The sequence below is a fragment of the Ambystoma mexicanum genome, chromosome 8 (assembly GCF_040938575.1).
Source record: "Ambystoma mexicanum isolate Mex_15411 chromosome 8, UKY_AmexF1_1, whole genome shotgun sequence".
NCBI classification, from domain to species: Eukaryota; Metazoa; Chordata; class Amphibia; order Caudata; family Ambystomatidae; genus Ambystoma; species Ambystoma mexicanum.
Window position 1 is genome coordinate 663,666,489 of NC_090929.1, and position 13,235 is coordinate 663,679,723.

The window sequence follows — 13,235 nt, forward strand, 5'->3', positions numbered from 1 at the left end:
ATTACCTTAGAGTGCCTGGAAGAGAATTTCCCTCATGATAATATGACTTACGATATCTATTGCTTCATGTACACCTAACAGATTTCTTTTGCTGTAAGAGAACATATTGGAAATGAAAGCAATGCAGCACAAGGGGCACCTCTTCCACAACAGCATATGGGCACAGGAAAGGAAAGAAACTCTGTAAATGGCAAAGTGGACAGCCTGTAAACCAAAATGGAGTAATTGGTGAACAATTTTGCTGCCTTAAAAGATTATGTACAAGGACATATGGAGAAAATAAAATACCACTGGCCGATCTGCACGTGTAGCCCTTCCCCATTTCACAGCCCGCCATCCCCTCAAAATATGTGTGATCAGAGACGTAATGATGATACCTCAATCCCTTCCTCCCCTCACAACCAACTTGTACAAATCCCCAATTCCTCACAATATTAATCCCCTTCTGCTACTCTTTCTTTTCCTAATCGTATCTATGAATGTGTGGAAAGGAGGGTTGATATGTAAATTGTTGCTGAGTATATATGTGGCTTTTCCTTTGTTTTTTAAATCCTGTTATGACTCAGCGGTGCACAGTACTGGTGGAATAACTGCAATTAAGCAAAAGGGAGCTATCCTACGGACACCGCACCTGCCAGGCCTATCTGCAATCACAATGGAGGCATCCGTACAATGCCAGTATGAACCTCATGTCCGCATCTTGTGAACCATCTATAATTAGTTGTAGGAGCGGACGTTTGTCCATTGCACAAGTACGCGCTTGCGTATCTCTTCCTCTGTCTACTTGTAACGGCGCCCCTCTACAGCATATGCAAAAAAAGTGTAACAAACTTTAAGTAGTTTGAGGTGCCCACCCACGTCCTACAGATAGCAGTACACATAAACATCCCACCTGTTATACCCTACAACACCCAGCTTGTCCCAATGTGGTTGGCGCACAGGTGTCGCACTATTAAAAAGTCCAGAGATCACAACGGTGTGCATAGGACACCTATGAACCTGCGCACAAAGTATTCTGCCCAAAATGCGTCCTGCGGACAGCCGTCCCTATCGAGAACATTTGCGACGTCACCATGTGACCAAGCCCACATGCAATCTACGGAGTGTTAATGAGAAAGTGCACGCTTACAAACCCCCCACAATGTGCCATTGCACATGTATGTATTTTGTTGAACGGTGTAGGCCTCCACAGCAGCCATACAAAAGGCCACACCACAGAGCTGCACTGCATTCTGTTTGTAGCTTTTCAGAACAGAGTAGCAGGCCACATAGCTTTGACCTGTAATTGATTTCGGACCAATTCTGCTACGCTACATTACCTCTGCAAGTAATGGCAACCATGTCAGGCCGGCTCACTACGCACAGTAACAGAGAAAAGTATTAACGCCCTTCCTGTGAACCACACCCTCAGTACCGATAATCCCCACTGTCCTATTCCCATGGGCAGCATGCTGAAAACGGTAGTATGTGGCATGTGCGCTTCCCCAAGTACCGCGAGAGCCGCGCCCCAGTAAAGCAGAACAGTCCTTCTTCCCTTTCCACTATCTTCTTTCCAGCCCCCCCTCATTGGGTACTGTTAAATAGTCACACACGCATCCACCAATCACATTAAAGAGCTCTCCATGTAACACTGTCCGTTCTGCACAACATTCCTGTGCGTTACACCACACCCTGAAATTTTATTGCGCAGCCCCTTAGCCTCCACAGTCACATTTACATGTCTGCCATCCTCAAAAGCCCCGGATGTGGCTTTTGTGCTGTGTGTGGGCGTGGGAGAATTAATTGCAACCAGGGTAGGGAATTGTGTCTTTAGTGGTGGCTCTGAAAAGAGCTTTTTTTTTTTTTAGTTGCTTCTAGAGAAACTCCTTTTTTTCCGTTTTTTATAGGGTTTTCTGTTTTCTTGTCACATTCTTACAGTAAAGTTTTCAACGCCTCCTGTAGATGAGCAAACAAAAGAGCATCACCAATGCTGGACAAAGAAGTGCCATTTGCATGGAAAATCTCAGCATTTCGAGAATTGATTATGTCATTGTTGCAGAAGAACATCCCACGAGCGGACAAAAAAAAAAATCACACATGCTTCTGTTGATGAGACACCTTCCAACCACTGGCTGGGGACAAATGACAACAGCATGGTCCCATACTCCTCTTTGTGGTATGCATGAGAAAATCACATTGGAAATGGGAAAAATCTGCATCACTGCATTCATCAACCTCTTCAGGTGGCGGAGCAAACATCCACACAACATGTAACCCAAATGTAGACCTCCGTAATGCACCACAACAACAGCGACAGAGGCCACATATCTGCAAAGGTGAACCATACTGCCGAAACTGCACTCATACAGACTGCCCCACAAAGCCTCCACTCCTTGCAACCCGAAATTATCAGCAGTGCCCCTTTGCACGGCATACCTGTGCAGATCTTGCACAAAGGTATCACCCACGATCAGCACTGTGCGTCTCTCCATCTCTGCCAACCTCACTACACAGAGTGGTGGGAAAAAATTGTACCACCCCTTCCTGTGAACCACACCCTGAACACCTGATTGGATAATCCCCACTGTTCCATTTCTCTGCCCACCATGCTCAGAAGGGCAGGATGTGGCACGTGCACTTTCCCAGCTCCAGGGAGGGCGGCGCCCCAGTAAAGCAGGGACTGTCCTTCTTCCCTTTCCACTGTTCCTTTTCCATCACTCCCTAATTGGGTACTGTGAAATATTCACACACGCATGCACCAATCAAATCCAAGACCTCTGCATCCAACACTATAATTTACCAAACCCCCGCACCCCAACACAGTGATGTATGGAAACATCTAACAGCAGAATCCACAAACATACCACAGCCTCCGGCACCCATACTCACTTCCATTCACAAAGTATTGTGTCACTGCCAACCAAACCACAAACTCTTCATAACATTGGGCCTTCTCCCAGCAATCTGAACAAAGGAGAGTAACCAAGCACGTAGAAGATCCAGTTCAACCCTACCCTCTTCTATACTGACAGTATTCCAACACTGCACCCAGTGGGCACCCTGCAGGACTTGTCACTGCAGCATCTCCAGCCATACACTGAAAATTGTAGGATGTTCTAACAATCACCTCACCCATGGAACTAACAATATATGTGTGTCAGCTCACTTCTGGCGCGCTACCAAGTCTAAAATGTGCTCCACAACCATTCTTTAAAGGTCACCACCCTCTGAGAGATGCAGAGGGAAAACTGCATGGCTGCGATGGGTGTGATCCAGGCCCATGCTCTTGGGTGCATGGCCTACGGCCTTTGGCCATGCACTCAAGAGTCTAGGCCTGGGCCACACCCACGGTAATGTAATGCAGCCATGCATGCGATTTTGTGACCAACTACCACAATCCACAAATGTACCACAGCCACTGGCACGCCTACCCAACCTCTGCACCATAATACAGCTATGCATGGAAACATGCAAAAGTTAGCAGAATCTACAAACGTAACACAGATTCCGGCACCACTACCCACTTTAATTCCCATACTATGGTGTTACTACCAACCGAACCACAAAATCTTCACAACAGTGGCCCTGCTCCCAGCACTCTATTAAGTGCACAGAACCAATACTTCATAGTGCAGTACAGTAGTCAGCAATCCGCGCAATGGACACTACCCAGGCTGATAAAATATGCAGTTGAACCCTATCCACTTCTATGCACACAGCATTTGAACATTGCACCCAGTTGACACACTGCAGGAGTGTTCACTCCATGAGTTCCAGCCATGGAGTAAACACTGTAGGATGTGCTAACAATCACCACACCCATTGGAATCAACCATGTATGCAGTGATGACAAACCACACACACAAGACAACAATGTCAAACCTACTTGCAACCACGGCACAAATTTGTCAGTGCAAGGCCTCCAGCCATGCATGTAAGAGGTTACAGACTTACCACACGCAACACACCACAGTACACGCTATGTTGAAATATTCATGTCATGTGCAATGCACTCACCTTCTGCAATTGACAAGTCACCATCTGAAGAGGTCGCCGCACGAGCTATAATGCCGTAACGAAGGCTGCCTGCATTCTCCACACCAGGTACTTGCCTCTGGAGGTACCCGCGAATTGGCGCAGTATGCACGGCTGAACGGCTACTGCAGGCACACCACCGTCTTCTTCCACCTAAAGAGATATATCAGATGAACCACTTCTCACTCCCCCACCCTTTCGATCCCTTCTTCCCACCTCCACATGGTGTAAAGTATGTTTGCCATGCCCTTTCGGCACTGCACTGTCCACAGATAAAACATGGTGGCGTAACCCAAAATTGTGACGCACAGCATGCTTCCCTCCAGCCAACCAGCGGGAGCGTCCAATCCGCCAACATCACGCCACACTCCAGGCCAAAGAGACTTTGGACCGCAGAGCGAACAGGGAAATGGGACCTCGGAGCGGAGCCAGATATCACTATTTTTAGTGGCATACATTTGAACTGTTTTTAAAGAAAGTACTGGACGGATTTGCGGGACCAAGTCGCCGCTCCTGCTGCATATTTGGTGAAAATCCGTCCAGCCGTTTGGTCTGTAGTCCTGTGCAAAGTTTTTCTCCATTCAGTCTATGGGAAAATAACAACATTTGGGACCCCTCCTATAACTTTGCCCCCCACCTCTGTGAAACCTCACCCAACTTACCAAAAACAATTCAGAGAGGCCCATATGCTTTTTTTTTACAAAGTTTAATGCAAATACGTCCAGGGGGATCGAAGTTATAAGCCGGCCAAAAAGTGGTCTTCCTATGAGATGAGCAACTTGACCATGACTACACGCCGCTACCGCGGGCCGTGTAATAATGTGTGTGTATATATATAATTTGTGCAATGCCAAACTCTGCATACAAAAATCTAGGGCAGAATTGGTACTTTATCCGGATTAATGTCACTGTATAAAAAGTTAAATGCACACATTATTAGTCTAAAAATCAGGACTGAACCTGACATAGAGAGCCAGCAGATCGATATGAAGTAAGGTGCCTCACTTAGTGCTAATGTTTCTCATCACTGCTAATGTACCAATGCTTCAGCAATGAATCAAGAAATTGGGCCTCCAACAGACAAACATCATCCTGCTGCAGTTGCCGTCTAAATTTCGCACTCGCAGAGTAGTCGGGGCATTTTTTAAATGAACTGATGCTTCTTTATGGAGCAGCACAGGGGCATGTTCACTTCCGAGGCTGCTGACTCTTTGACGTTTGCCAAGTTTTCTCTGGCTTGGCATAGTCTGTGTTCCCTAGAAGACAACAGGGCCCCACTGCAGTGTATGCGTCTGCCCCATCTAGATGCTCCTGGATGGAATAAGGAATGTGTCTGTAGAGCTGCCTTCGTTTGAAAATGAAAACAATTGCTTACCATTGCCTTACAAATCCCCAAAAGGTTGCCTCCACCTGAAACAAAAAAAAACTTTTAATAAGTGGTGTCCCTAACAAAAATGAGATATGTAGTTGCCTACATTATGCTAAGTATCTAGGATGCAGTGTACATGTTTAAACCTCCTTGATTAACGCCTCATATCAACGGCCATAGGACAGCTTTCTCCTTGACTCCTGCTCTCCAACTTCTGTTTCACCATTCCACACATTTCGAACACTTGCAACATCGTGTAAGAATGTTGATTGCAGCTCCCCTAAAATCAATGCTTCACCGTACTCAAACCTTTGAGTTGTGCTGTTTTTGTAGTTTGTGTATGTATTTATCTGAAGAACATGGATGTTAATTCGGATCAGAAATGACTTGCTTAAGCACATTTACAGATGGAGGGCAGGGGGCTTTTGTAAACATATTGCTCATATGTAAACACTTAAACAACTCTTAATTGAATATCCTGTCTTGTTGAAATTTACTCATATGGTATTTAAGGCCTTTTTAGTTTTATCTGAGGATAACATTATAACCAGATAGAGCCAATGGCACTGTATCTGTTCCAGGAAACAAATGTCCTTAATTTTGGCTACTTTAAGGTTTTAATAGGAGTTCTCGAAATTAAATATCCTTAATGTGAAGATTATTTTTATGAATTTATGTAAAATTATAAGGTGTGTACAGGTATGCATTTGGTGGTATTTATTACGCCTATTTTGTTATAAATTGTATAAACATGTATTCATTTGTTTTGTCAAAGGTTTATTTTAAACCAAAGAGACAAATAAAAACAGGTGTCTTGCCTAAGTTTTGTGTGTTGGCAGGTGAAATCAGATAATTTTGTTTTGAGTGGGTGAGAGCCCATTGAAATCTGTGGAGCTTGCTGTGTCTGTGTGTGTGCACACGCTTGTGTACTGACTCCAAAGCGGGTGACACCCACCAAAAGCATGCGAGCTGAAAAGTATGCCACATCACACACCCCTCTCTTTCATATTTAGCAACTCCACTAGTTGACAAACAACTCCAGATCAGAAGTCCAAACTAACATTTTGCCCTTAATGGGCTCCCATTACTCACTTATGTAATACCACCCAATTTGTTGTGAAAATTCCCTTAGTTGCTGAACCAGCAAGTGCACCAATTGAGCCACCCTGTTTTATAGGTTATTGTCGAGGTCTCGTTCACAAATAACTCTGAGGCCTCATGTGATATTCACAAGTTGCTTATTTTTAGTTGTCGGGTCACAAGTTGCTGGTTCGGGATGAGTTATGGGAAGAACCGATTTTCTACTTGGCCTAGAGCACACCTTTACTTTTGGATGATTTGTTTTTTCTTCAGATAGGTAGTGGAGTGCCGGGGAGAAAACCAACCTTGACACTGGGTTGTACTAACAAATGTAAAACCAGCAGAAGTCCACACTCTTGTGGGACTCTCCCGTCCCCTGCACACCCAATTTGTTTTGTATACACAATCAAATATTGAATTATTTGCAAATCGTGTTCATTAATAACATTCATACTTCAAAATGAAATCTCACAGTTTGGTCATATAACACTCCTCTTCATTTGTAATAACATTAAGTTTATAGCGTAAACTGAATCATTTTATTCTCAAAACAAAGGCTTCTTATTTTCTGATCACAGGTAGACTAATTATCATAATAGATTTCTAACAATCACCATATATGATTAATTTACAAAAACTCAATATTAAGTAATGTGTTCAATCCTTGTGTGTTTCTCTACGCGTTATGGGAAGAATCACCCAACCATCACAAATCCATCTACCAGGTGCCGAAGGGCTCTTCAACACCCACCACCACACCACAGCACACCACTGGTAGATTGACACTCATTTGTGGAACAGGGAAGAAAGAAACAGCTTGGTGACCTAGCCCCCCATTATTGCATGCAAGTACATAGGGCCATGTAGACATTGGTAGCTCTACACAAGGCACAAATCATTAGATGGGGTGGTTTGATAAAAAAGTGAAATGGCAGTTAACTTGGATTGCAGTTGACAAAGTTGCTGGAGAGGTACTATAACTAACAAGTCTGCAAAGCAGATTGGAATTGACACAGTTGTACTTAAGAAAAACCTTAATTGCTCGACAAGGCAACAAGGACAGTCAAATCGAAGTCAGGGGTAGAAAGCCATAGGAAACTGTCATTGCGGATCTAAGCTCGGCGAACAGCGCTGCCCCGGGCCATAGAGGGACATTCAAGAAGCGGTACAGTATTAGCTATAATATTATCATCTTGAGGAGAGACACCTTCCCGGCAAGGGGAATGGACAGTTCATCCCAGGTTAGGGTCAGAGTAATTGGGGAGTGATCCGAGTATGTCCTAGGGAGTATGCCTGCATCCGGTATGTGGTTTATTAGAGTCCCAGATATCAGCCACCGGTCAATTCTAGAGTGCGAATCATGCACTGTTGAGTAAAATGTGTATCCCTGGGATTGAGGGTAATAGTCTCCAGGCATCCACCACACTAAGTCCGACCTGTCTATCCAGGATAGTTCGAGCGGCTCTAGATAGCTGGCAGGCCCTGTTCCGAGACCTGTCCAGGTTGAGGTCCACAATGGTATTAAAGTCCACACCCCACAGGACTGGAAATAGGGGGTATAGTGCTAGCATGTCTGCTATCTGTGTGTAGAACTCGGGTTTGTCAGTGTTTGGCCCGTATATATTGAGAGTACAACCTCCAGTCCCGCCAGTATGGCATGCATCAGCACACCGACGCCAGGGGTCCACTTGTGTGGTTTCTGGTACATACTGTGATTTGTGAATCAAGATCATAACCCCATAGCTTTGGGGCGAGTATTGCGTATAATAGTGCCGTGTGCCCCAATACTTAGGAAATCTTTTGCATCCTGTCACTTGCGAGTGTGTTTCTTGCAAAACAAATGGATGCAGGCTTTGTGCTGGTCTGCATACAGTTGCAGCTTCCGCATCTTAGTATAATTGCCCAGCTCCCTAATATTCCAATTTATGCACCCAAGTGTGTCAGCTGCCATCTAATCCCAGTGAATAAAAAGCCATGGACTCTAGTCGACCCCACAAGTAGCACCCTGTGGAGCCTACTATGAAGGATTGTAGCCATCTGACAACCCCGTCACGTGTCAAGCATTTTCCGTAAACCATTCCTCCTTACCCCCCTGCAAACTCTTTCCAATCAGGGGGGTGAAAACCTGATAACATAGATAACCATAAAAATTGCAACTTAGCATGGGGGAGCTGTTTGCATCAAGCAGCCCATTTCACAACGTAGCAGTGTACACTATGGCAAGTATAAGAGGCATTACATTAAATGAGCTGCACCAGTACAGAAGAAAGGAATAGTGTCCCCTGTGGGCCCATTACAAGAGTGCTATTTTCGGTTCTGCCTCAGTGTCTTAACAGCGGCCAAAAGAAACAACCAAATACTTAATGGTAGGACAAACAAGTTCACCCAGGGAAGTGTTGGTCACGGAACTTCATAGCTTCTTTGGTGATTGTGAAAAAGTAAACCTTCTCAGAGTGCTCCACTTGGAGTCTGGCAGGGTACATCATGGCATAGTTGACCAGAAGGTCGCGGAGCCTCTTTTTCACTGCCAGGAAGGAATTCTGCTCCTGTTGCACTGCAATGGACAAGTCGGGATAAAAATTCATTTTATTTGATCCCAGCAATAGCTCCCCCATGGCCTTGGCAGCCTGCATCAGTGCGTCTCTGTCATGGTAGTTCAAGACTCTGGTGATGATTGTGCGGGGAGGAGCCCCAGGTTTAGGTTTCGTGGTCGGTGAGCAGTGGGCACGGTTTATAGCGAAGTGGGGTGATAGCTTGGCACCCTCCAGTAAGGAAAGGAGGGTGTGCTTGACGAAATCGTCCATGGAACCAGCGGTGGTGTCCTCAGGGACCCCAATAATGCATATATTATCACGCCATGATCTGGACTCCCAAGTCCTTGTTTTTCTCACTAACAATTTACACTTGCTTGGTGAGCACGGTGAAGTCGGTTCTGAGTGCATTAATATCGTCCTCTGCTACCCTGACTGGTCTCGACCTCAGTGACTCGAGTGTCCATTTTCTCCATGCAGGCCTTTATGGTGCTTATTGTGCCACTCATGTCATCCAGGTTAGTATTTTGAGTTGTAAACCCCTCCTACATGTAGTCCATCATCCTCTGCAGCTCTGTGGGCTCAACATTGCTAGGGGAGGAGGGGCTCGCAGCATTGCCTGCATCCACCGACTCTCTGGGGGTAGTTTTGGCAAACCTATTTATGGAGCTTTGCTTTTTGCCCCCTCCTTTGGTCATTGTTGTACCGTTGGCACCAGAGGGGAGATGGATTTGACAAGACATGTGCCAGGTAAAGGATTGGCAGGTCTGTGGACTGGAGGTGGTAGTGGCTGGATCAGTATGCGACGCAGCGGCAGCCAGCTATACAGCCTATGGTGACCTTGCTCAAGGGGTCGGTTGCGACTCGTCCGCAGCACCTGGGACCGGTCAGTAATGAGTACAGAGGGATTTACAGGTCCTGTGATATGCAGAAGTGCGTGCCTGAGGTTAGGATGCTGCTAGCCAGTATGATAAACCATCAGGGGATCGGCAACACTCAAAATGTGGGTCTGGGGGGCAGGGAGTGGTGGACTCTTCAAGCCGGGGTTAGGGGGCAGGTGTGAACTCTGTGTGCCCAGCTGCTAGGAATGAAGCAAGTCAATAAGGGGCACACCTGTCATCTGGCAATTAGGGTGACCAGTCAGCCAGCCCCTCCGGCCCCCGGTAATCGGTGCGTTCCAGGGATCAGCAGTTGGGTGTTCACATATGTTTAAATTGGGCAACCGCGTGAATAAGGAGGCAGCCCAACTAGGACCGAGTCAAATCCACGTCAGCCAGGCAAACATCCTCAAGTCACCACCACTGGATCACTATCTAGCACAGAGGCACTCATCAACACATCACAGCCGGTGAAGTTAAACTTGTCAGTGCTTTACTGGACAGGCGGTCTTGCATCCGGTTTAGCCCAACACGGTTGGGCCAGTTCATGGACTATTAAGGAATGGGTGCTGCCAATCTAGGGATTCTGACTGCACCGCCCTCAGCACTACGGTGCATCAGCTGATGCCTCACAGTGTGCCACCAGTAGCAGGGACCCCAGATGATGAGGGGGCTGGCAGGGCAGGTTTATGACCCCCCGCCGCCGCCAGAGGAGGGGGCGGGAAGAGGGATTGAAGTCAGTCGGGGTTCCAACAAGGGTGCCTGAAGGCTCTGCGGTCCTGTAGTGTAGGCGGCTCCGTAGGGCAGTTCGTATTGTTCCTGGGCCTTATGTGAGCCCGGCCAAGGGACTGGAGATGGAGCTGCTCCTTTTTTACCCCAGAAGCAGGGGGAAACCACGCCAGCGGGGCCCAAGCGCCAGGGCACAAGTCGTGTTGGCACCGGCACAGTGACTCTGCTATCCACTGGCCGGTTACAGGAGTAGTTGGGGACCCCAGTAGCGCCGTACCTCGTCGGCCAGTGCCCCCATCTTTTTTGGCCCACTTGGATCAGAGCGGGAGTGCAGCTGGTCTCAAAGTTGCGGTCCAGGTGACAGCAGTACAAAGGCACGCCAGTGCCAGCAACAATCCGAGGCAGGTAAGCGCTGCCAATTCTGTCCCATAGCGCCTCTGGAGAATACGCTCCGGGCTCAGGGCCAGCAACCTCCACAGGGACCGGGCAGATGAACATGTGTTGTCATGTGGAGGGACCCAGCGGCAATGGGTGATATCTGACGGAGCCTCGCGGCGCCACCCACGGCCCAGCCCTTCAGGCACCACAGTCAGCACACAGGTCCCGGCAGGCAACATGTATCGGGCATTTTACAGCGAGCCCAGTACAGGCCGCGCAAGGCAGTAGCAGCCATCAGCTGCGTTGGAGCTCACGAGCAGGTCTACAAGTCGGCTGTGAGGGAACTGCGTCCTTATGGGTTCATTCCAAGCCGTTCCTGTGTCGGTGCATGCATAGCAAGAATGCATTCCCTGCCGTGTTGGAATTACGAGCTGCAGAGCCGCACGGTCAAGCAGCCATCTTGTTCACGCTCAACAGCGCCCCCCCACAGTTGCACTTTTAACCAGAAAGCACCGCCAAGCTTGAGGACATAAAATGTAATGGCATTGCATTTGAAAAGAACACTCGTACCGGGTGTCCACCCTCAAGCCTAGTGAAACGTCGAGTGGAAGAATTGAACTTGTAATTGAGACACCATTGTAAGCTCGTGCAATCAAATTAGAGAAAACATTAATTACACCTGTAAATGAGGAAACCACTCGGAGCTAGTGGAATGGAATTCATTTTTCAACAAACACTATTCACACTTGGTCTACATCACACATTGAATTCTCGTAGGAACTATGTGAAGCAATGGAACAAAAAAAATGAAGAGGAATAGCACTTGTAACTGATGCCTGTGACGAATCTGAACAATGTGTCCCTTCTCAGAGGGGAGCCACCCCCCTTTGAGGATAGGGAGGTGAGCCCGTTCTGCAAGACCCTCCCTAGGGGTTTGAGTAAGTGGGATCTCAGTGGGACTGACTCCCCTCTTGAGGACAAGGTCAGTCTGATAAGGACTTCACAGATTGGGATACATTGTCCGTCTTCATGGTACTTGTACAACCTAATTTTATTCCTTTTTTGACTGCACCAAGCCGTGGCAGCCCTTCCTTCCCGTTGGCATCAGATAATGCTGTATGTCATCTCGGCACCAAAGACACGGAAGAAGGACACACCTTTGTTGTTCGTGATGACATACTTACACAGGAAAGGAACAATTAATGGAAAGAAGGAAACTCCTACATAGGGGTGTGTGTGATCTCTACACAGATGCGAGCCCTATGGAGGAGACACTGAAGGGGCAGAGCCACGCTGGGCCACGTAGCCGCTGCAGCATGGAGAAGGAGCCCAACACTAGCCTGACAATGAGAGGCTGGCGTTTTCTCGGAGCGTCGGGGGAAGAGGCGGAAATGTATAAGCACCAGTTTCCTCTGGTGGAGCAATTGGTGGGCTCTCAGTCCGGTGACCGATGCAGAGAGCAGCTCGCTGGGGAAAGTCTGGATCCCCGAGCTCTATACCCAAAGGATGTTGGCTGCAGAGACCAGCAGCAACCAGAGGGCTAACGCTCCCATGGAGAGACTACCAATGAGAGGTACAAATACTTTGAATCCAGGCTAGAAGAGCCAACTAGGTTACAAGAGCCTGAGATACCCGAGCAGGCAATCGGGCAAAAAGAATCAGAACAAAAGAGATAGGAACACTTTGAATCCAGGTTCAGAAAGCAAACGAGGTTACAGGAACCTGAGAATCCCAAGTGGGCAAGCACCCCATGTGCATTAGAACAAGAAAGGTTACGGGACTGTGAAAAAAACCGATGTGAAGCAGAGTGAAAGAAATACAAACATTTTGTATCAAGGTTTGGAACGCCGAAGAGGCAGTGGGAGCCTGAGAAATCCTAAAGTGTGAATTACGTGAATTGAGAGACAGCAAGTCTGTCAGAACGCCATAGGACCTTGGGAGTCCAAGAGCCCTGAGACTGTTATAATGAGAACTGTGTAAAAAACAAACCCGCAGAGGTCTTGAGAAAAAACCCTTGGTTTCCAGAGAAAGAGGCAACCATAAGGAGGAACTTTTATTTGGGCAAGCAAAGTCTGCAAGGAAGCTGTGAACTTGTTTTATTTTTATATATTAATGAACATCTATGTGATTGTGCCAGGCAGAAGCTGAAGATAGAGGTCATTGCTCCGGCCTCTCTTTTTAGTTCAGTTTTCCCAAGCGGTAGGGCTAGATTAGTTGGATAAGATTTTGGACCAATGACTTTTTTCTTTGACGAGC

At 47.1% G+C, this 13,235-nt stretch overlaps 1 protein-coding gene across 1 annotated transcript in view; it reads right to left on the reverse strand.

Moving 5' to 3' along the window:
• Nucleotides 1-4,720: 4,720 nt before the first annotated feature.
• The window catches only part of LOC138472305 (transcription factor HES-5-like), an 89,383-nt gene continuing 80,868 nt past the window's right edge, over nt 4,721-13,235 (reverse strand). The window contains exon 6 of the mRNA XM_069610431.1: nt 4,721-5,424. The gene's annotated coding sequence lies outside the window, so the exon portion shown is untranslated. The remainder of the gene's footprint in view (nt 5,425-13,235) is intronic.